The sequence below is a fragment of the Suncus etruscus genome, chromosome 17, assembly GCF_024139225.1.
Source record: "Suncus etruscus isolate mSunEtr1 chromosome 17, mSunEtr1.pri.cur, whole genome shotgun sequence".
Taxonomy (NCBI): domain Eukaryota; kingdom Metazoa; phylum Chordata; class Mammalia; order Eulipotyphla; family Soricidae; genus Suncus; species Suncus etruscus.
This window is the reverse complement of record NC_064864.1, coordinates 71639339-71663957: the sequence shown is the minus strand read 5'-3', so window position 1 is coordinate 71663957 and position 24619 is coordinate 71639339. Positions and strand designations below refer to the sequence as shown.

At 46.7% G+C, this 24619-nt stretch overlaps 1 pseudogene; it reads right to left on the bottom strand.

The window, feature by feature from the left end:
• Positions 1-22953: 22953 nt before the first annotated feature.
• On the bottom strand, positions 22954-23616 carry LOC126033618 (nucleoside diphosphate kinase A-like; annotated as a pseudogene).
• Between the last annotated feature and the right edge of the window lie 1003 nt (positions 23617-24619).

The following is a 24619-nucleotide window of genomic DNA, read 5'->3' as shown; positions in this document are numbered from 1 at the left end:
TATCTCAAGACCTCAATGCCAAGCCAGTGCTGCTATATGTGTGTGTGGTTCTGAGATCTATGGATGCCTGGAGAGGGCTGTAGAGTTTCCAGTGTGAAGAGAGGCCTCACACTCCCACTGTCCTCTGCACAGCTTACCCAGGAACTGGCTCTGGACCTCAGGCAGCTGTCTCTAGAACAGAAGAGACAACTCCATGCTGCTCACATTGTAGGTGGGAGGCTCCCTCCCCCCAGCAGCAATGGGGGGATCCTGGGGAGACAGAGAGGAGTCACTGAGGCCCCGGGAGACCTTTCTTTCCTGCTCTCCAGTGTCGAGTTTGACCAGAAGCTTCAGGTCTCCATTCCTGTGGCATCACTTAGGGCCCAAGCAATGGAGGGTTCTGGAGCTCTGGGGGAAAGAAATAACCAGCAACTCTGGGGAAGAGAGAAGGAACATTTCAGAATGCACTATCTGGAAGATAAGGGAATAAAATGATCACAACTCAGAATATCAGGGGGTAATGTAAGGAGGGAAAGTTCAGAGATGGAACCCCAGCACCAACTATGGTGCTGACCTTGTACACAACTGACCTAGATTCAGTCCCCAGCATCCCATATGGTCCCCAGCACCACTAGGAGTGACTCCTGAGTCAGACATAAGCTCAGAGCACTGCCGGTTGTGGCCCAAAAACCAAAAAAAGAGAAAAAGGAAAAGTTAGCCATTCAGTGCTTTATTAATTTGGGGGCCACACCCAGCAATGCTCAGGGGTCACCCCTGGCTCTGTGCTCAGGAATGACTCCTGACGGTGCTCAGGGGATCATAAGGGATGCTGGAGATTAAGCCCAGGTGAGCTCTGTGCAAGGCAAACACCCTTCCCAACATGCTGTCTCTCCAGGTCCCTCGGTGCTTTCTGTGAAGGGGTGAGTGGTGTGAATCTAGATTTCCAGCTTTCAGGTTGGGCTGCATCTCACAGCTCCTTCCAGGCTGTCATTGCTTTGGAAACAGTCACTAATGCCCAGAGCTCTGAGCTCACCCCAGACCTGCATGGACAGGGCCAGGCGAACATGCTAGTGCTCAAGGCCCAGGGTGGCATTTGTCAGTCTCTGCTGGAAGTTCCCAGCAGGCAGTGGGCTGCAGGGGGGGAATAAGCTACCCTGTGTGGTGCCTTCTGATGGGAAGGCCAGGGCCAGCCCAGGCCTTGGGTAAAGGAGTAGATGGGATATCCTTCATAGACCACCAGATCAAGCCAGTCTCACAGCCAAACTCAAGGTCAGTCACACAGGGAGGCTAAGGCCAGAAACGGGGCATGAAGAAATCATGTTAGCCCAAGCAAGAGCACAGGGAAGGGTGTTAGTCTTGCACACAGATACCCTTAGGTTTGATCCCCAGCATCCTATGTGGTCCCCCTAATCCCACCAGAGTCATCCCTGAGCAAAAAGTCAGAAGGAAGCTCTTAGTACAGTTGGGTATGACAAAAACTAAAATAAGGGGCCTGAGAGAGAGCATAGCAAGGAGGGTGTTTGCCTTGCATGTGGCCAACTCAGGTTCAATCTCCAGTATTCCCTTATAGTAGTTTGAGCCCATCAGGAGTGATTCCTGAGCACAGAGCCAGGAGTAACCCTGAACACTACCAGGTATTGCCCTAAAACCCAAATAAAATAAAATAAAATAAGTTTAATCAATCAGGGGCTGAAGAGATAGCATAGTGGTTAAAAAAAAAAAGATTGGCCATTTGTATTTCTCCCCATTTTTCTTTTCTTTTTTTTTTTGGTGGTTTTTGGGTCACACCCGGCAGTGCTCAGGGGTTATTCCTGGCTCCAGGCTCAAAAATTGCTCCTGGCAGGCACGGGGGACCATATGGGGTGCCGGGATTCGAACTGATGACCTCCTGCATGAAAGGCAAACGCCTTACCTCCATGCTATCTCTCCGGCCCCGATTCTCCCCATTTTTCAATGAGACTATGCTCCATATCACTAATCATCAGGGAGATGCAAATCAAAACTAAAATGAGGTACCATCTCAAACCACAGAGACTAGCACACATCACAAAGAACAAGAACAATCAGTGCTGGCGGTGATGAGTAGAGAAAGGAATTCTTATTCACTGCTGGTGGGAATGCCATCTAGTCCAGCCTTTATGAAAAACAATATGAAGTTTACTCAAAAAAATAGAAATAAAGCTCCCATATGATCCAGCTATACCACTCCTAGGGATATTCAAAAATCCCTTCCTCACACCTATATTCATTGCAGCACTATTTACAATAGTCGAACTCTAAACAACCAAGATGCCCTTCAACAGATGAATGGCTAAAGAAACTGGTACACATACACAATGGAATATTATGCAGCCACCAGGAGAGATAAAGTCATGAAATTTTCCTATACACGGATGTACATAGAATCTATTATGCTGAGAGAAATAAATCAGATGGAAAGAGATTGAAACAGAATAGTATCACTCATCTATGGGTTTTAAGAAAAATAAAAGACATTTTTTGTAATAATTCTCAGAAACGATAGATATGAGGGCTGGAAGGTCCAGCTCACGATATGAAGCTCACTTCAAAGAGTGGTGAGTGCAGTTAGAGAAATAACTACACTGACAACTATCATAACAATGTGAATGAAGGAGGGAAGTAGAAAGCCTGTCTCAAATACAGATGGGGGGGATGGGGAGGAGGGAGATTGAGAGCATTGGTGATGGGAATGTTGCTCTGGTAAAGGTGGGTGTTCTTTATATGACTGAAACCCAACTACAATGATGTTTGTAATCAAGGCATTAAAATAAAGATATAAAAATAAATAATAAAAAAGATTAAATAACCATGCCACCACACCCAATCAAAGCCATGAAAATGTGAATAGATGCGTCTCTCAGTGGTCAGATGTTTTCGAAGTGATTGTTTTCTTTTTCACTTTTTGTTTTGTTTTGTTTTTTAGTCCACACCCGATAGCACTCAGGGGTTATTCATGTTCTGTACTCAGAAAACACTCCTGGCAGGCTCAGGGGATCATATGGGATGCTGGGTATTGAACCTGGGTCAGGCAAATGCAAGTCAAATGCTCTACTCACTATACCATAGCTCGGGCCCTGTGATGACTTTTTTCAAATGAGAGTGTGAAGGTTCTGCAGACACACATCTTTTTAGGGAGGGGAAAGCTATGATGACCCTAAAATCAGGAGCTGACAAAGATGTAGGGAAGATGTGCATTTGAAAATAAAACGAAGAAGCCTCAGAAAAATGTTAGCCAAAAAATCAATAGGGATGAATGCGATAATCTTGCCCAATCGAGCAGGCGTCCCAGGAGTGCAGGCATTTTCCTATCAGAAAATCTATTCATAAACACACCAGCCAACAGCAGGGACACGAACCATGGGCCTCTGTCAGACGAGCAAACATCCATTCCCAATTTCTGAGAGTAATCGGCATCCCCAGTAAAGTCGGGAGTAGGGGGGCCTTCTATCAATCTCATTATTCACTATCGATCCCCCGATCCCCACTCCTGAAAGAAAACAGGCAAGAAAGATCCATGAGAGAGCAGAATATTGACCCTCCTAGACTTAGGGACCGGCAGTATTTCATCTCACATAAATATGCATAATATTTTAACAACCATAAAACATCAATAGTTTTGTATTTGTCCAAATCTGGTATGATTTATACATCCTCCTTTCTCATCCAAAGAACGTAATTCCATGGTACAGGCAGCCCTGCAGCAGGATGAAGGGAGGGGGATGTCTTGGGGTGTCGGTACTCACTGGCCTGAGCTGCTGCTATGACTCAGGATACCAGAGACCTGGGAAAGGCAGCCATCAAAGGAATGATGGTGCAGCTCCATCTAGAATAGTAAATTTTCACAGCCCATAACAGGGTCACCAGGTACTGTGCAAGTGACTGTGCAAATGTCCGACGGTGCAAGTCATGATCAATAAATCTGGGTACAAAAAGATGAGGTGATCCAATGTTATGGCTCTTCAAGTGTTCATGAGGGAGGTGGAAGAGGAGAAAGAAGAGGAAGAAGAGAGGAGGAAACGGGGTGGAGGTAGAGAGAGAGGAAAAAGAGGAAAATGATGAAGAGGAAGAGAAGGAGGAGAAAGAGGAAGGGGAGAAAGATGAGAGACAGAAAACACTTTATGAGGGGGCTCGAGAGATAACATGGAGGTAGGGCATTTGCCTTGCATGCAGAAGGACGGTGGTATGAATCCTGGCATTCCATATGGTCCCCGAGCCTGCCAGGAGCAATTTCTGAGCATAAAGCCAGGAGTAACCCCTGAGCGCTGCCGGGTGTGACCCAAAAACCAAAAAAGAAAAAAAAAGAAAACACTTCATGAGTCCCTCCATAGAACAGTCAGTAAAGAGCATCAGGACACAGGATAGTCAAATAGCCCCACATTTATGCTAAGGATAGGCATGGGGCATGCCAAGAGGACTCGGACCTGGGTCAGGGTTCTAGGATTCCGGGGCTTCAGGGTTCTGTGGTTCCAGGGTTCTGGGATTCCGGGCAGCCAGCACTGAGGCAGGCACAGGCCTGAATGAGCAGCTGGAAGAGCAGAGAAGCCTGAATCAGCATTCCTGTAACAGGCAGAGAACCAGGCCCGGTGAACATACAGTGAGGACACAGGGCACCAAAGAGCCCGGCTCAGGGCTGTGAGTGCTGGGCAGGTGAGGCCAAGAGCACTGGGAGCACTGGGGACCTGCCAGCAGGCAGCAATGACCCCTGTCGCCTGTCCCAAGAGAGTCAACTGGCCGGTGAAGTGGACTATGGTGGGTTTCCAAAGGAAGAAGGGGAAGGTGATGGAAGCAGAGGCCAGTAGGCAACTTTGGAGGAAGGTGCTGGGCTCTTGGATGGGGCCATGGTCTTACTAAAGCACTGGCCAGTGTTAGGGTGCATGTCAGGGTGAGCAGAACCCAGGAACAGCCATATGCAAGACATACCGTGGGGTACTGCAGAGAGCATTTTCCTCGAGGTTATAAGTCACTGGCTTCTAGATGGCCTTTCTCCAACCATAGCTCCAGGTGAAGTGACTGTACTGCGAGGTCCACAACCACTGCCCAAGGAAGGTCACAGATGAACCTTCCACTGAGGCAGGAAATGGAGCCAGTGCTCCCAGTCAGTGCCAGATGGACAATGGGATCAGGCCAGGAAGGCAGCATACAAGGCACAGACTGCAGAACTTCACAGCACCGTGCCAGGAAATAAGCACTGCAGAGAAATGATGGGGAGGAGAGGAGACTCCATGGAAATGACATCCACAGAGTCAGCACAGGAGACCCAGAGGGACTGGACATAGGAGACCCAGATGGTCTGACCACCTGAGGAGAAGCAGTTTCACAGTCTAGATGAGAAGAAGCAAAAGCAGCTGTAATATGAGGACAAGAACCCTTTGAAGGGTGGGAATGAATGACAGCACAGTGGGGCGGGCCCCTTGCACTCGGCTGACTCGGGTCGGAACTGATTTCCAACAACACAAATGGTGCCCCAATCCTGCCTGAAGTGATCCCAGAGAGCAGAGCTAGGAGTCCGACCTGAGCACTGCGAGGGTGGCCCAAACACCAATAAATCAATGACTAAAATGTAAGGCCTCACTGATAAGGCATAGAGGGGCTGGGGGGAGGGCGGGGGAGGAGCATCTTGCGTCTCACTCTGCAGGTGTCAGGGGCTCCATGGAGAAGGTCCCATTCAAGACAAAGACTTAGTTAAGAAAAGGGGCTTAGTCTCCAGAAGTTACTAAACCAATAGGGGATCAGCAAGGTGGCAGCATCCGCAGCTGATAAACAGCAGCAAACAACAGTTTAAGTCTGGGATGAGAAACAGTCCATAATAAAGCCCAAAAACATGAAACCAGTGTGGGGGAAGGTCAGCCCAGACCAGTATCAGCAATGGAGAAAAGGTCAATTGAGCAATAAGTGAGGATGTGTCTTGTCCCACAGGCTGGGAACAAGCAGTGACTCGCATGTCAATTCTCCCCAAAACCCAGCTAGAAATTTAATAGAAATGAAAATCCCAAAGGGCTTGTTGATCCAAACTGACACATTGGTTTTTAAAATTTCTATGAATAGGGACAAGAATTTCCACTGGCTAACTCAACTTTCACAAAGAGTAAACTGGGCCAGGATGGGGCAGCTTTTTCTGTTTCATTTTCAGATACAAAAACAGAGCAATGACTTCGGCAGAAAGACAAGCAAAGAAATTCATTGGTAACAGGAAAGAAACATCAGAAACATGTGATGAGGAGCTGGATTTAAGGACTGGATAGACTTTACATGCAGGAACCAGGGCTCCATCCCAACCTGCATGGTCCCCTGAGCACTGCTGGATGTGGCCCCCAAAACAAAACCCATCAAGAGATGCACATGCATGGAAAACACAGCTGAATTCTGAGACTCTGAAACAGAGAAAAGGAAGCTTTCAGAAATGAGTTTAGAACAAGGATATCTGAATGCAAAAGAAAAAGAAAAAGAGTTAAATCCAGCATCATCCCATCACCCCATGCACAAATGTCATTTAAACAATAGGCTCACATATAAAACCTCAATTTAGAAAGCCCAATAAACTAAGGAGCCAGAGCTATCATGTAGTGTGGATGGCCAACCCAATTGGATGCTTGTCATACCATGAGAACTGTCAGAAGTGAGTCCTGAGCACGGAGCCTGGAGTAAGCATCCAAATGTGCCCTAACCCCCCCCCCCAAAGAAAGGAAAATTCTATTCCATGTAGATTGCATTCTAAGCACAACACAACCCATAATAAAAGAAACCTCAACACATTTAAGTCACTCTTCAACAGAAACTGTTAAGGAAAATATACAAAGCACAGTTTGAAGCAAATATTTGCAAAGCACATATGTGGGAAAGCAGTGGTTTCCACAAGAAGCTGCATCTTGAACCTTAGGAGAGATTTGCACATCACACAGGAGGCAACAGGTTAGCATCTGAGGGACAGAAAGAATCAGATATTTCAGCTGTGCAAAAAGCAAAAATTAGGCAGCCCAGTCCAGCACTTCCCCAGAGAGAAGCAGGAGTAGACACAGCAGGGGTGTAAAGGGGCTTGCCCCCAACCTCCTGAACTCTGACCTCTCTCAGCCAAAGCAGATCCCATCAGAGACAGGGTTCAGGGAAGAAAGTTCATGTCACCAATCTGGAGAACAGTGTGGAATGTCCTAAGGAAGGTACAGCTGGAGCTAGTCAAGGACCCAGACCTCACCTTCAAGAATCTGTGCAAAGAACAGCAAATAGCAGAAAGGAAAGTTCTAGCACCAATGTCCACAGCCAGCATCCCTGGACAGTGTCCACCTTCATTCTGTGCTGTCTCTCGGGGTCATGGTGGTAGAGGATGAGCAGATAACTGATAGATAAAAATAGATGAATAGGTGGATGGACAATGGATAAGAGATTAGATGGTGGTTCACAGATTATATAGATGCTAGCTGGCTGGCTGGATAATAGAATAGATAGTAAATTTATAAATTATATAGATGGTGAATGGCTGGACAGATGAATGGTGCTGGATTTGTGAATTATAGTATAGTGTATGTATGGATTAATGAATGGGTGGATGGATGGATGGATGGGTGAATGGGTGGGTGAATGGGTGGTTGATAGGATAGATGGTGAATTGATTTTTTTATATAGATGGTGAATGGCTGGACAGATGGTAATTCTGGATTGATGGATGATAGTATAGATGGATAGATAGAACAGTGGATGGATGGATGGATGATAGGTAGGTAGGTAGATAAGCCATAGGTGTATTATTGGGTTGTAATTATTTCTTCCACTCTTGCATGCATTTTTGATGACCAGAAATTCCTCATTATAGCATTGCCTAATTTTCTAGTTAAGATTTTAATGAGTAAAACATCCTCTAATTTTGCCTTTCAGATTTATGCTAACACTTTGCTGCATTGTTTGTGCTGAAAGTGAGGAAGTGCAGACAGTGTTTCTCCACTAGGCTACCTTTTGACCTGATATCACTTAAGGGGAAAAGTATTTTCTATCTGCTAGCAGGGTACTGTTCATTAACCTAACTGTCCCTTTATGAACAAGTCTGCTTCTAGAGCCTAATCCATTTCTTTTGTTTATCAAACACTACTGTGCATGGCAAATACTTTATTTTCTAATATGCATTGGTACAGTACACAGAAGTATAACTGACATTTTATACAGCATTATTGCAGAATTACTACATTAAATCTAATAATTTCTCTATAGAGTCCTTGGGATATTTTTGTATACATAATCATGACATCCCTGAGGAGGGTTTATATCTTCCTTTGCAACTATTATAAATTTATTTTCTTTCTCTCTTATTATAACGTAAACTCCAGTACATGTTAGAAGTGGTGAAAAAACTTTTGAATTTATTTCCAGACTTATAACTGGATCAGAATTTTTCATGCTTTAATACAGTGTTGCATGCTGGTATATTTGTTTGTTGGGGGCCTCTCCTGATCATACTCAGGAACCATTCCTGGCAGTTTTCAGAGAACCATAAGAGGTATCAGGTATCAAACCTGGTGGGCTTTGTACAATGTAAGCACCCTACACCCTACCTGCTGTACTATCACTCTGGCCCCTTATATAAGTATTTTAATATGATGGTGTAAGTGGGCATTTTATTAATCTCTTTCCCAAATTAAACTACATACCTGTACTTCCTTATTTTCTACAAGTTTTATTCAAATGCTTTTTCCCCCACTACATTTTTTTACTCAAAGATACTGTATTAGAACAATTGCTTTTCAAACATTAAATCAACCTTATGTTTCAAAGGGAATAACACCTAGACACATTTTCTATGCAAAGGACCATTTGCAACTCTTCTGATAAAATTCAGTTAACCATTATTTTCATGAGTGAAGATGAACTAAAAATGTTCTTATGACTATTGAATTAAAAATTTTAAGTATTTTATGACTCATGAAGAGATTAGAATGACTTTTCTTTTTCTCTTTTCTATAATATGTTTCTAATGTTGCTGTGATAACTTCTAAAGTATGTCAGAATCTAAGGTAAAAATTTATACCCTAGATACTGTGTGTATGGTAAAAATATAATAGTACATCTGACAATAAATAAATATAAAATAAATAACCCCTGAGAATGTAACTTTCTACTTTAGGATGCCATTTTAGAACTGGGACTACAGAAACTGAGGAACTTCACCAAAGTGCTGAAAAAAATCACCTTTTTAAGATTGATTCTAATGACTATTCTCCTGGTCCTCATGAGGATGGCCCCTTACTTTCTGTGATGACTGTCATCTTAATCACATGATGACTGTCCCCTCAGTTCCTCTGTGATAATCGTCCTCTCAGTCACTGTGATGACTGTCCCCTGTGTCTCTCTCTGTGAAAACCATCCACTTAATCACTGTGATAACCCTCCCCTCAGTCTCTGTGATGACTGTCCCCTGAACCACTGTGATGACCACCATACCAGTCTCTGTGAAGATTGTCCCCTCAGTCTCTGTGATGACCCTTCCCTTAGTTTCTGTGCTCCGTCCTTTGGGGCTTCTGTGATGCCAGCCATCATTCTTGTCAAACTTTAGGCATCTTCCATGATGTCTCTGTTTGCCATCCTGACATGTTCTTGACCTCTAGAAATTTATCAATTTCAAAGAGTTGTCTTTGGTTTTGTTAAATATCTGCATTGCATATTTATTTTCTGCGTCATTAACTTACATTCTTAGACTGACTTTCACACTATATGTTTAATTTGCTTCTTGAGCAGGATTCTTTGGTGATTAATTATATTCTTTTCTAACAGATGCATGTAAGGCCCTACTTTGCCTTCTAATTAAAACGACTTAGTTCCCATAACCACCCCAACATGCACGCTACTGAATGTCTGTATGTCACGGCTCTCTAGAACTCTCTCGAACCCGTGCATCACGATGGGCTGTGTTGTTCTGAGCATGTTTTTCCCTCTGCCCACATGTTTACCTCTCTCTGCTCTTAACTTGTCTCTGAGTTCCCAAGCTTCCTTCTGGCAGCATTATTATTCTGCTTATGTAATGATAATTTATGTTTCTTTTATGTTGTCTCTGCTGATTTTTGTCTCAAATATTTATATGCATTTATTTTTGAAAGCAGGAACAGCATGTGGGAGGCGAGGCGGGCGGTTATTTCCCTTCCACACTTGAAACCTTTTTGCTGTTGTCTGAATCTCATCGCTGCTTAAAAGTCACCTGTCAGTCTGAGGCAGTTTCTGAAGGGAGAAACCTGTGGGTGGAGGGGCTGCACCTCTGAAGGCTTCCTCTTCCTCCTCCCCTCATCTTTCTCCCCTCCTCTTCTTTCTCTCTATCTTCCTCTTCGTCTTCCCCCCTCCTTCTCTTCTTCCCCCTCTTCCTCTCTCTCTTCGTCTTCCCTTCCCCCTTTCTTTTTCTTCTCCCTTCTCCCCCTCCCCTCTCCTCTCTCTGACTCTTGCATTTCACTCTAAGGTGATGAAGTGCTATCCTCTCTCTCCCCTGTAGAGCTTTGCTTGCATTTCTCTCTGAGTCATATTAACCCTCACTCTTCCTTTTGAATTTTCTAGATAATGTTAAATGGCGAAGAGTCACCAGTATTTAGTCATTTTTCCCTTCGTCCTTTGTCTTCCGACATCTCAATCTGGGAGGCTACAGCTGTCGGGCCTCCTGCTCCTCTGCACCCCACTATCTAAAGGCTTACCAAGGCACCCCCAGAATGGTCCGCTCCTCGAGACGCTCTTGGACTAGAATTGCTGTTTGCCTCTTGGCCGCTTCCGACTCTATGGGTATATTCCAATCTTATCTGTCCCTCATAGACGTATTAAGCTCAGCTATTTTAAGTTCCCTATCTGATAACTGCATAATTCATCGCTGACAATTCCATTTGCTGCCTTTGCTGGGTGACTGTGATGGGCCTTTCTTTCGGTTTTTATGCCTCATCTATTCCGTGAAATGTAAAACTCACCCCTGAATAAAAGCCAAGCGGGCTTGAGGGTCCTATGCTACTTTCTACCCTGATGCACGTCTGTGTTGTTCCTGGAAGTAACTTGAGGTTCACAGGTCACCCCAATACAGTCAGGGGCTGGGGGGATCCCCGCTCCATGTGCCGCCACTCTTTCTGCCGACCCAGAGCCTCATGTTTGCTGATCTATGGGAAGCAGCAGACACCTGTTTTGCCTGCCATTGCCCCTGTCTCTCAAGCATGCTCACTAGCTTCTCTGCTCTCCCTAGAATGCTCTGAGCTCACCCCAGACTCCACAACTCCGGTAGCTGCCTAGCCCCACATCACTTTCTCAGAAAGCTTAGGCCCCTCCAGAGTAAGGCCCACCTGAGTCCTCTCAGTCTGCCTTGCTCTCCAGGCTGTTGGAGGACTCAGGAAGGTTCAGCCTCTCTACAGTTCCCACCAGTACATATGGGACCTGGGCTGGCCAGTGCCTTAGATCTTAGCTCCGTCTCCAGTGCTCTGACATAGGCCACTGCTTCCTGGAGCTCTGGACCCCAGTCCTGCAAGCATCTCCTCTCCTGCTGCATACAGAAGCACGTGTCTGGGTTGGGGCGAGGGCCAGACTGTGGACTCTATGGGGCCCATGGGGTGAGGCTTCAGTGGGCAATACAAGAGCAAGACCAGGGCTCCAGTCTCAATGTCCCCCATCACCAGGGACTGCCCAGAGAAGGGTAGCAGTTCAAGACTGATCAGGCAGGGCATGGGTGGAGGTGGGGAGAAGGTGTGACCCCCAATACTGGTGTGGGCAGAGACCTGAGGAAGGAGCTGGAGAGGGATTGGGGGGAACTCCGTGTGTCCCTTCACCCTTGTTCCATTTTCCCCCACCTGCTTCTGCCCCCATCCCCCACCTGCATGACAGCACCACCAGGACGGGGTCCTGTGTTTGCCATCTGGGGCTTTGATTTCTCCATCTATATGGTAATGGCCTTCCACTCTGCCTCTTCAAGAAGTGCTCAAATAGGTGTGAACACAGGGCAACCACGCCCACAGCAGAGGGGTGAACAGGGGAATCTTGCTAAGGGCAGCAGCCCAGACAATCCTGCAGTGAGATGGGCCTGTGATGGCTCCAGGATGCATGGCCAACCCTGTGCATGCTCCAACACCCCAGCTGGCTGCCACTATCCTCTGTCCTGGGGGTCTCGTCCAGCCCTCGGGACCAGTGGACATGTGGACACTCCAGAAAGGGCTGGTCATTCTGAGTTACGAAGAGGCCATCCAGGGCAGTTCTGCAGCTTTGGTCTGAGAACCCAGCAGCAAATGCATATGCAGACCAGCCATTGGAAAGTGGGCCCTGCCCAAGCCCAGGAGAGCTCTCCAGACTTGACCGTCCATGATGACATCTCAGAGCTGAACACTCTCTGAACCTGACCAGCCAGGAGATACGACTACTGAGAGCTGGTCACCTGCCACATCAGCCCACAGGCATCTGAGTCTGTAAGCCCAGCACCAACCCCTGTCTGAGGCAGTCCCTAAACAAACCCCTTTTTTCTCCCTGAATGGTCCCCCAGGGCCTGCTCTGAGTTCTATTGACTGTGAGTCCAGTCTCGGCCTTGGTTGCCTCTGTGAATGGGCTGAGGCTCATCAGGGGGGCAGGGTAACCCAGAAGTCTATGACTTCCTAGGAAGACATAAGACTCTCCTAGGAAGTCTATGGTATGAGGAGAGTCAGTAGTAGGAGTTCCAGAGTGTATGCGGGAATCAAGGCTTGGACACCAGAAAAACGCACGTCTCATGGAAACACTTGGATTCTTTAAAATGTCCTTCCAGGAGCCCAGAGAGATAGCACAGTGGTGTTTGCCTGGCAAGCAGCCAATCCAGGACCAAAGGTGGTTGGTTCGAATCCCCGTGTCCCATATGGTCCCCCGTGCCTGCCAGGAGCTATTTCTGAGCAGACAGCCAGGAGTAACCCCTGAGCAACGCCGGGTGTGGCCCCCCCAAAAAAAAAACAAAAAACAAAACAAAACAAAAATGTCCTTCCAGGAGGGCTGGTTCGAATCCTGGCATCCCATATGGTCCCCCGAGCCTGCCAGGAGCGATTTCTGACTGTAGAGCCAGGAGTAACCCCTGATCGCTGCTGAGTGTGATCCAAAAACCAAAAAGTCCTTCCAGAAGGAAAGAAAGCATCTGGCTGAGTAGCTGTGAGGGGGTAGAGAAGAGCAAATGGAAGGGAGGGTAGAGGAGTCGGGGGAGGGCTGTGCTCTTCCTAGTGCTCTCAGCCACCAGAGCACACAGTCCCCATCCCAGACATGACACCATGTCCAGGGACTCGGGAAAGCCAGTCCAGGTCCTCAAAGCCTCCCAAGCTGTGCTGCAAACAACCCAGACAGAAGTGCCAAGAACCGTCCTAATCAAAATCTTCAAATTAAACCCAAATACGTTAAACAGTTCCCATTATTCATGTTATTGTGCAGGCGGATATAAAAGATGATATTTATGAACTAGCAATCATAATAAAAATGAATCTGTTAAGCCCTTAATGGGCTTTTTGATATGGCTCTGTCCCAATTACACACCAGCAGCCAGAGTGCTGGGTTCAGTGGTCGGAGGTGGGGGGTACAAGAACTGGAACTTGTGGACCCAGAGGGACAACAGGTCTGTCTGTCCCCCAAGATCTGAGTCACCAAAAGAGGACCCCGGGCATCAGTGGGCCATGGCACCCAGCCCCCTCCTTCCTGGAGTTCCTAGCCACCCTCCTGTACCCCAAGTCCATATCTCTGTCCTCAGCAGTGGGGAATACACCCCTCATTAACCCACAGCCCCCTGAGATGTAGGATGGTGTGAATGTCTGAATGGATTCCCAAAGGGGGGTGCAGCGGGACCCAACTGGACACACAACCCTGGCTGTGCAATTGGGGTGTTCCAGTATTTCCACAGCTCCGTCTATCCCCCAGAGGCCCAGAGGTGCAGAGGCCACATGCCAGGCAGTGGACCTGTGCGGTCAGGAAAAACCACTGCATAGAATATATGTGGCTTGCAGCTTCCTCACAGACCAACCGTAGGGCAGGAGTGGATATCTCCAAGGCCGCTTCTCAGGATCAGCTCAGGTCTGGGTGTGGCCCACTACTCCCACTGCTCTGTGGGCCATGAACACCCCACAGGGCAGCCACGGGACCAGGCCACTGAGCTGATCAGGTCACAGATCTATCCTTGCTGGAGTCGGAGCCTTCTCTGCATCTCCGGCTTTGGGGAGGAAACTTTGCAGTTTGTTTCTTCCTCTGGATATTCAGCAGACACTGCTGGGCACAGCCTGCCCTGGGGGACCATGTAGGGAGGAGAGGAGGTGATCCATGTCCACCAGACCTCCACAATGCATCTGAGAGGGCTGCTCCAGGTCCTATCCTGGAATCTTTGCTCAACACTCACAACCCCACAGAAATACGAGGTAGTCTTTTCGGCAGGCTGGGCCCATCCCTAAGACAGTCACAGAGGCCCAGAAAATAGGAAGGTGACAGACAGCCAGGGATACTGTGCTGACACTGCACTCAGGTCCCTCCTGCTAACGTGGCCTGACAGGCCTATTTCTCTGGAGGCAGTGAAGGCTGTGCTGCCGTCCCTGGGAAATGAGCTTGAAAGGGAGCAGCCAAGCCTGTCCTCAGTGATGGAGATGGGGTTCAGAGGGCAGAAAAGACACAGAGCACAGTGGAGCTGAGTGGCTGCTCATCGTCAGGCTACAGGGGGTGGCTAGGTGTTCTGCATGGCTGCCCTGCTCTCTCCTCTCATGGGAAATGGATCCACCAGAGGTCCTGGTGCTGTTCTCAGCCCAGAGAGCATCCCCAGGGTGTGGGGAACTAAAGATGGATCAAGGAGGAGGTTCCCCAACTTGGATGTAATGAAGGGACAACACGGGTCTGAGAATGATCCCAAGTGTACCCTGAGACCACATGTGAAAAGGGCCCGAGCACTTCCTCCAGAGCAGGAGATCCAGGGAAGATTGGCATCAGCCACTGCGAATCAGAGTGTCAGCATGGAGTGGGTAGATGTGAGTCAGGGGTTCCAAGACACCTCTCAAGGTGCTGTGACCCACGAGGGACATGTCCACTGATGGATGCAGCTGGCTAAGGACAAATATCTGTGATCATCAAGATGGTGACCGAGAGGACAGATCAGCAGAAAAGGTAAGTCTCATGGCCAAGGATCACATCAGGGATGGTCCCCAGGCACCCCAGACTTGTCTTACCTACCCAGCCTCCACCCTTCTCCATGTTCCAAGAATCCAGATGATGTGGGACAAAGCCAGGCAGTGGCCTCTTGTGGTCCTTTGCTGCCCAGCTGCCTGGGGACACAGGCAGGCCCAGTCCATAACGGGAGCATGTTGGAGTGTCAAGAAAACATAGTCACTGGCAAGGAAAGCAGGGGAGGGGGAAGGACATGCATAAACAGTCACTGAGAAGAGACAGAACCACATGACCCTTGTTTCCATAGCATGGACAATGGACATGGGCAGCCAAAGGTCTATACAGCCAAATGAGTGATGGGGCAGCCAGTAAGTTCATAAATAATCAAAACAGAGTCTAAGAGAAATATTTAAGTATAGGGGTTGGAGGGGGGATTTTGATATGGTGATTTGATTTTGATATGGGCAACAATCACCAGGTGCTGCCCAAACCCCCCCAAAAGAGAAATATTTTGTTTGTTTGGGGGCCATATCTGGAAATGCTCTAGGCTTAATCCTGGATTAAGGCATCATTTTTATTAGTGCTCAAAGAGCCCTCTGGGGTGCCAGGGATTGAACCTGGGTGACCTGTCTGCTGTACTACTGTCCTAGCACCACTCCCAAAGTTTTAAAGGTATCTTACAAACATAGTATGGTTTATTCTTTAAAGAATAGAAAAATATATCTTCCACAAACATTAATCATAAAAATATGTGGGAGTGACTACATTCATAGCAGACAAAGCAGACTCCAGTACAAAGTCTATTACCAGGGATAAAGAGGGGAATGTGAATCATCAATAAGAAACAACCCTTCTAAATGTTCATACATCTGAGTCAAGATCCTTAACACAAAGGGGGAAAATAGCTAAAAAGACTGAAAGGGGAGAAGAGGCAAATCTATAAATATAATTGGAAACTGCACAGTCCTCTTTGGGTAAGAGAAAAAACAAGTTGACATAAAATCAGTAAAACTATGTATGATCTAGATAATACTATCAACCAACTTTCTATCTGACATTATAGGACATTCTGCACAATAAAACATTCAAGAGTAAAGTCACTGTTTACCAGAATAGAACATGTTTGTGTTGTGAAACAAACCTCAATATATGTAAACGATTTAGAATCACGCAAATATGTTCTACGACCCAAAAGGAGTCAAACCAGAATCAGTATAAGTAAGATATCTGTAAAATGCCCCCAGAGCTAAATAAAATACCACCTTTCTCAACAACCTATGTATCAAATAGAAAGTGGCAAAAAAAAAAATACATCTAATTGAACAGAAATGAAAACACAACATATCAAAATGCACATAGGGTGGCAAAGGCAGTGTTTTCAGGGGAACCATGACCTTGAGAATAGAGACACCTACCTAAGACTCTTCTTAAGACAACAGAAAAAGGAGGTTACTCATGTCAGGCGGCTCCTCAGAGCTAATAACTGGAAATAGGCGCATAGGAGGGTGTGCTTGCTGGAGCCTGTAATAACAGGAGCACAGGAGGACACACTTGCTGGAGGCTGGGATCATAGGAGCACTGGAGGGGGAGCTTGCTGTGTGCTGGAACAGGAGCAAGAGAGGGTGTGTTTGCTACAAGAACAGATAGAGGGAGAACACACTTGCCCGAGGCTAGAATTTCAGGAGCAGGGGAGTGCATGCTTATCCAGGGCTCTTCTGCCTCCAACCCAGTGCTGCATCTCAGTTTCCTCCGGTCTTGTACAACCTCAACCATTCCAGCTCCAAAACGTGTTCCCCTTGCCACAGAGTGTGCCTCCTCTACTTCTTCCTCCTTTCTTCTTTCTCACCCTCCTCTTTCTTTCTGCCCTTATCCTCCCACTCACTCAATTCTAAGTCCCATAGTTTCTCCTCTCCACACAAAGCAAACACCTTGTCCCTTCTCCCTCCCCCTTCATTCTCTTCCTTCCCTCTCATCCTCTCCCTCCTCCATTCCCCTTCACCCTCCTCCCTCCTACTCTCACTCCCTCTCCTTCCTTCCCTTCCTCCCTCCTCCTTCACCCTCCTCCCTCACGTCCCTCTCACTCTCGCCATTTTCCCTCTCCCTCCTCCTTCACCATCTTTCTTCCTGCCCCTTTCACTCTCCTCATCCTCCTGTCCTCCTTCCTTCTTCCCACACCCCTGTGGTCAGCCATCTTGTCTTGTCTATGTCTATCAGCAGTGACTGTAGGGAGTAGTTTGGGGAGCCTGAGCCCACCCAGAGCACTGCAGAGACCTGAGCCCAGAGCAGCTGTGCAGGAAGGTGAGGGAGCATGAGTGACCCGTATGGCCACCGCTGGCAGTTGCCTGCAGGAAGAATGAAAGTGGTTCACAGAGCCTGCCTGGCCAGCACTGCAAGGAGATCTAAGGACACAGTTCTGCTGGCTTCTCAGTCCACTTCACGGAACAAAAGTTGACTGGATATGCTGTATGAGACCATCTAAGACCATCAGTTACAGGAGACTGCTAAACTCTAATGGTCCTTCTACAGGAATACTGACTGATGTAGTCAATCAAAGGGGAATTCATTCATGATATATTAATAAAGGCCATGTGATAAGCAAGATGTAGAACTTTCATCTCAGTCAGAAGCAGTAGGTTATAGCCTCATTGACAGTAGAGGAAAAACAGAAATTGCAGAAAAACTCTACTTACAACCTGAAAAGGGAAAAGCAGTAGTCTTGGTGCCTCTGAGCAGGGGTGCTGGAATGGAGGGTCCTCAAGGTTGAGCAAGCTGGAGCATCCTCCTTCGGAACACCAGGCTAGAAGTGACAATGGAGGGGACAGAGGAAGGGACAGCAAGAAAACTCAAGATCATGGGGAATGTGGAAGGGGGAGAAGGAAGCCCAGAGACATAGGAAATCCAGCCCCGCTGCCCAAAATCTTCAGCTTGCATGATGGATTGGAATCTAGAGAAGAAAAAAGGACACGCACTCAATCACACCAGACTTATAAGCACACACATGAGCTTCTACACTTGTACATACTCACACGCAGACACACATACACATATGTGTGTGTGCGCACCAAGCTGCAAGGCTGCCCAGGGAGATGAAGAGAGACTAGGTGTGCCCCCCCCCAAAAAATAAAGAACATAGATTTCTGTTCGATGGGTGGGTGGAGAGATGATCTTGCCCTTGAGCAGTGCAGAGTCCGCTGTGGAAGTCACTGTCTGCAGCCCTGAGGGAAGCACCACACCTCAGTCCGAACCGTGAACTTGAGCCCAAGCCCTGTGCCCACCAATGCTGGGTCTGCACCAACAGAACTTTAAATAGTCAGGCTTTATGTGGCCTCAGTGTTTCTAAGTTGGTAAAGGGGTATAAAGAACTGATGGTTTTGAACTCTTCGAAAAGAATGAAACCCAAACAATGTAGAACTGAAAAGAAGATCCTTGAAATGAAAATGTACTCGGTGCTTTGCACAATAGGAGGAATGAGTGAACTCGAAATACCAATTTGAAAGTGTCCGCCTTAAGGGGCCACAGTGATGGTACAGTGGTTGTTGTATTTGCAAGCAGCCAACCTGGGTTCAACCCCCAGAATCTCATCTGATTTCCCCAGGATCTGCCAGGAATCCCTCAGCACAGAGCCAGGAATAAACACTGAACACTGCCAAATATGCCCCCAAAACACAGCAAAAAATAATTTCAAAAAATCTTAAATGTCCACCTTAAGGTATAAAGTGATAATACACCAAGACAGAAATAGGACAGAGCAGCAGGAACCTGCAGAGGGAAATTCCCTTTGGCTCACAGACCTCTTCACTCTTGAAAGGACATCACAAGCCAAAAGTGTAGTGACCAAACCATTGTCAGTTAGTGGGCAGATGCCCCACTACTGCTGCTTCACCATCCACGGAATATTGCTTGGGGGGTTCATCAGTCACCCAGTACCTCTAAAGAACCAGACTGGCCATGTCCAGGATAGGAAAAGCCACCATCTAATGTGCGATTTCTACTAACTGTGATTGCTCTTACAGCAACAGAGATCCAGTCTGCGCCCAGCCAGTGACAGTGAAGAGGCTGCCAAGCGGCCAGTGGCCTGAGCTACATGTAAGCAAGGCCTGATCATTTGACAGAAGAAGTAAAGGAAAGCCACAGAATAACTACGAATGATACAGAACTCACAAAAGCCACTCACCATAAAGTGAAGATCTGTGGCAACGGCACAGAAAGATCCACAGAAGAAAAGAAGTCTCAAAACATTACAGTCAAACTCGTAAGAACAAAAAAGTAAGGAGAAGGATCTGTGTTTTTCAGAAAACACTCCTGTTCCCCAGAGCATAATAACAAGAGTGTCGGACGGTTCAACCGCAGCAGCTATGGGGAACTGAAGATAATGGAATGGCAGCCGAGGCACAGAAATGGGAAAACAATCCCAACTAAGACTTTGATACCCAGTCAACGTCCTTCAAATACAAAAGACAAATGATGTTTTCAAACCCTTGATAAAAGAACCCTTGTTGCTAGGAGACCCATGCTAGACCCACACGGAGTCATGTTCTTAAAGGCAATAAGAAAAGTGCCCCCCGAGGGAAGCAGAAAAAGGCATTGAGTCGTGAAGAGCCACAGAAGGGGGGACCATGAGACACACAATTGTCTCAGCACACAATGAGACGCGAAATGACAATGTTCACGATGGATATCAAGTGAGGAAGGTCACGAGAGTGTGAGGCAAAGGTGGGAGGGACCAAAGTGAGGCGAGGCTCATGCATAATGGTCAGGAACAATAAGACTAGACCGGACAGATGGCTACAAGAGGTTTTTGTGTGTAGTGGCCTCAAGAACAACCACTCAAATAACACCGGGACATGGATCCTGCAGCTTGGAATAACAGAAAAATACTCATTAGCCACCAAAGGGGGGGCACGAAAGAAAGTACACTTAAAAGTGGGACAAGTTGGAAATAATCAGCAAAATAACAGACTTACATCCAAGTAAATCTGAGCCTACGTTATATATAAGTAAAATAAATACTTCAACTGATTCACACATTGCATAAAAGAATTAAGCCCAGTTCACTTCTTTTGACAAGGGAAACACCTTAACTGCAAGGGCATGGGTCAGATGAAAACTACAATGTTAGAGAATGTGCACTATAAGAATATGAAGCAAAATAAAGTTTATTTGGCTGGAACAAATAATGTTAAATTACGGGATGTAACATTCTGTCCTACTAGAGGAAATTAGAATAGCTAAGGGTGCTCAGAGAAGTTTCCCCGAAAGATTCAACAACTTTAAGTTTGTTTTTACCTATTGTTAGACATTCAAAATATAGAAAATAACAGAAGTGATGGAACTCACATAGTTCGTGTAGCCAGTCAGATAAATGGCCCCATCTGCAGTCACACATTGGGATCCTCATACCCTCTGGCCATTAAACACATAGCAGAGGCTATCATCAACTTGGTTAAATGGAGGTTTACCAAATCCCCCAAAACATAAAGAAAACTCTACTCCCAGATGTATTCACTAAGTTCTCCAAAACTTCAAACATCCACCTGAAAATATTTTCATGTGACTCTAAGAAAGGAGAAACACCAACTCATTTTATGGGAACATACAACACCAAAAAATTATTCTTTACTAAAAAAATTAATGCTATCAGTAGCACAGTGAGGAGGGCATTTGCCTTGCATAGATTGACCTGGGTTTGTTTCCCGGCATCCCATAAGTCCCCTGAGCCTGCCAGGAATAATTTCTGAGCACAGAGCTAGGAATAACCCCCGAATGCTGCTGGGAGTGGCCTCAAAACAAAAAAATAATTAAGTTCTAAGCCACTATCATGAACATAGGCACAAAAAACAAAATGAGTGATTCGAACCTCAGGGTAGTTCAAGAATCTAGTGTCATGACCAAGGGGGATTGATCTTGGAACTCCTGAGGGTTCTCAGCTGCCAATGTCACTCACAGACTTTCACAGAGCAATGGCAGAACCACAGAGTCATCTTGAGGTGAAGGAAAACATCTGATCAGATTCAAAACTCTCTCAAGATTGAAACACTGAGAAAACTAGGAATAAACAGGGCCTTCCTAGACCCAATAAAGTGTGTCTAGCAAGACAAACACCCCAGCTAATGACAGGCTTGATATTAAAATAGAGAAAACTCCATATGGCTTCCAGATGGCACTGCCATAACTTTCAGTAGATAATGTGCTAAAGATATGAAACCAGAATTGTAAATCAAAGATCCTGGACAGATGATTAAATAGAAAGAGATAATAGTAGATAATAGTTGATTAGATCAATAAGATAGAAGGATCATAGAGATCATAGATAACAGACCATCAGAAAGATGATAAATAATATGAAGATGGTATGACTAAAAAGATCAATTCACAGCTGACATATTTCATAGCAAGAAACCTCCAAATTATCTACAAATTAATTGTTAGAATTTATAGGAAACTTAAAAGAAAAACTACTGGAGATGTGAACAAGATAAAAAATTCCATTTTGTTTCTATATACCAGAAACAAAAATGTTCAAATATTCTTTAATAGAACAGCGAAAACGTGGACGAAGTTCCCTTTCTCAGGTGTGAGAAACCGTTACTGAAATGGATCAATAAAGCTGGAAGGAGAAGACAGGCCTTAGTCATGGATCAGAAAGATTATCTTTAACTGCCTGACTCCACACTGTCCTCCCGGGTCCATACAAAGTGCCGTCGAAAATGCCCAGCAGGTGTTCTCCATAGGCTGCAAAACTGATTCTGACATCAATTCGAAAATATAAAGAATTTGTAAGCGTCGATATAGGTTTGAGGAAGAACAAAAATGTTGGGAGACAAGCAGCAGAATATCAAGAGTTTCTACAAAGCTATAGGGGTTAGGCGATTTGCGTTGCTGGAGTGACGGTAGCAGTGGACGAGAGAGGACAGAAGGGACACACATGATGACGTGGGGGAACGTTGGCTCACACAGGCACTGGCTTGGGAGACACACACCTCAAATGGGCACATACAGGAACCTTCTCTATGCAAAGGGCTCTGGAAGTCCAGGGGGACAGTCCAGCCCTTAAGCTCAGGGGCATGAAGCACCAAACCCCCCTTCTGGGGACACTCACAGCTCTTTATTCGGTTTCAAACCACATCCAAAATATTTGCTCTAAATGCCAAAGGTAAAACAGTGACATTTCAGGGCCAGAGAGATAGCACAGCAGAGAGGGCATTTGCCTTGCATGTGGGCGACCCCGGTTCAAACCCCAGCATCCCATAGGGTCTCCCTGAGTGCACCACTGGGTGTGGCAACCAAAAAAATCAGACAATTTTCTCAAAATACAGAAATTAATTGTCATAATATCAGATGGAAAAATATCTCTCATGATACAACAAAAGTCACTATCAGAAAAGGGGGGGAAGGATAAAATTGACACATGTATTAAGCCCCCCCCAGGACCTGGGTGTGAACAGATACCCAGTGCATGTACTTGTGTCAGGATCCACATGGTGTGTGGGAACAGCCATGTCACTGTCACTGAGCTGTGTCCAAATTCAGTCACATGAAAGCCAGGGGCAGCCTTCTTCAGGACCACACACACACACACACACACACACACACACACACACACACACACACACACGCCAGTCTGGAGAACCTACTTGAGTTCACTCCTGGGGCCACAGCAACGGTGGACAAGCTGTGTTACCTTTTTTTTTTTTCCGGGCCACACCCATTTGATGCTCAGGGGTTACTCCTGGCTAAGTGCTCAGAAATTGCCCCTGGCTTGGGGGGACCATATGGGACGCCGGGGGATCAAACCTCGGTCCTTCCTTGGCTAGCACTTGCAAGGCAGACACCTTACCTCTAGAGCCACCTCGCCAGCCCCGCTGTGTTACCTTTTCAAACTTTTTTTTCCATTAGAATGAAAGACTTTAATTGAATAGCAGCATGTAACACTATACTAGGAGCACTCCTGGCTCCCAGAATGTTCCTCCGGAATGTTGGGAAGTTCTCAGAGATGACTAGAATCGCTATGGCCATGTCCCTGGCTGGGACCAGAAGAAACGATGAAGCAAACCAGAATCCTTTCCAGCTCATTCATAGATCCAGTTCTGGGCACAGCTCTTGTAGCTGACCAGCTCCTTGGGGTTAAACCACAGGCCAATCTCCTTATCTGCACACTCCAGAGTCGCTGCCATGGATGATGTTCCTGCCAACTTGGATGCAGAAATCCCCACGGATGGTCCCAGGTTTGGAGTCTGCTGGGTTGGTCTCTCGGAGCATCACTCGGCCTGTCTTCACAACATTCAGCCCCTCCCAGACCATGGCAACCACTTGTCTAGAGTTCATGTACTTCAACAGGCCACTAAAAAACAGGCGGTCCTTCAAGTCAATGTAGTGTTCCTTGAGGAGGTCTTCAGAAGCCTGGATGAACTTCATACCAACAAGGCGAAATTCCTTCTGCTCAAAATGCTTGATGATCTCTCCCACAAGTCGGCACTGGACCCCATCTGGCTTGATGGCAATGAAGGTTTGCTCTGAATTGGCCATGGTCCCTTCCACAAGCTGCTGCGCACCTTTTCACACTTTTATAGATTCACATTTCCTGGAGTGTCTTAAGAGCTTGAAGTTCTCATATTTTGTAAAAATCTTTTAGTAATTTTTTTTGGTTTAGACTGCCACACCTAGCAGTGCCCAGGGATTAATTACTCCTGGCTTTGCGCTCTAAATGACTCCTGACAGGCTCAGTGATCACATGGGATGATGAGGATCAAACCAGGGTCAGCTGCATGGAAGGCCCTCCCCGCTGTGTTATTGCTCCAACTCTGAAAATCTTATTTATCTTAAACAAAATTAAAGGATCGATGTGTGTTACCATCTATTAGACCCAGCCCCCTTTCTCCCACCCTCAGATCTAGGATACCCCACTGTCTGTTTGGATCCCCGATTGGTTCTGTCACCTCCGCACAACCCTGCAGTAAGCTGTGTCCGACCCTCTCCTCACTCATTTCACCTCACATAGTCCTTCTATCTCCTTTCTTTCCCCTATGAAGGATAAAACTTCCTCTCTCAGTGCCCACAGTAAGACTGTCACCGGTCCAGAGCTCTAGACCACAGAATTGTGCAGAGGCTGAGAAGGGTCAACTGAAAATCCACTCAAGGGCATCTCCAGCAGGCCATTGGCTTCATGCAGGGTCTGAGGAGGCTGTGTTGCCTGGTCCCTGCCTTGCCAGGGATCACCCAAGTCAACCTGGATTGCTAGGGTCCCTCAGGGCTGCACCCAGCCATGTTCAGGGCACAAAGTAATGCCAGAGCTTAAAGCAGGGTTGACTGAATGCCCTGTGCTCTCTCCCAGTTGAAGATGTCATAGGTGGAACCAGAGCAATAGCACAGGTAGGGTGTTTGCCTTGCATGCAGCCTACCCAAGACAGGCCTGGGCTCGATCCCTGGCATCCCATATGATCCCCTGAGCCTGCAGGAGCAATTTCTGAGTGCAGATCCAGGAGTAACCCTGAGTGCCACCAGCTGTGCCTCCCACCCAAAATAGACTCCGAAGAAGCCAAGGGCTGTT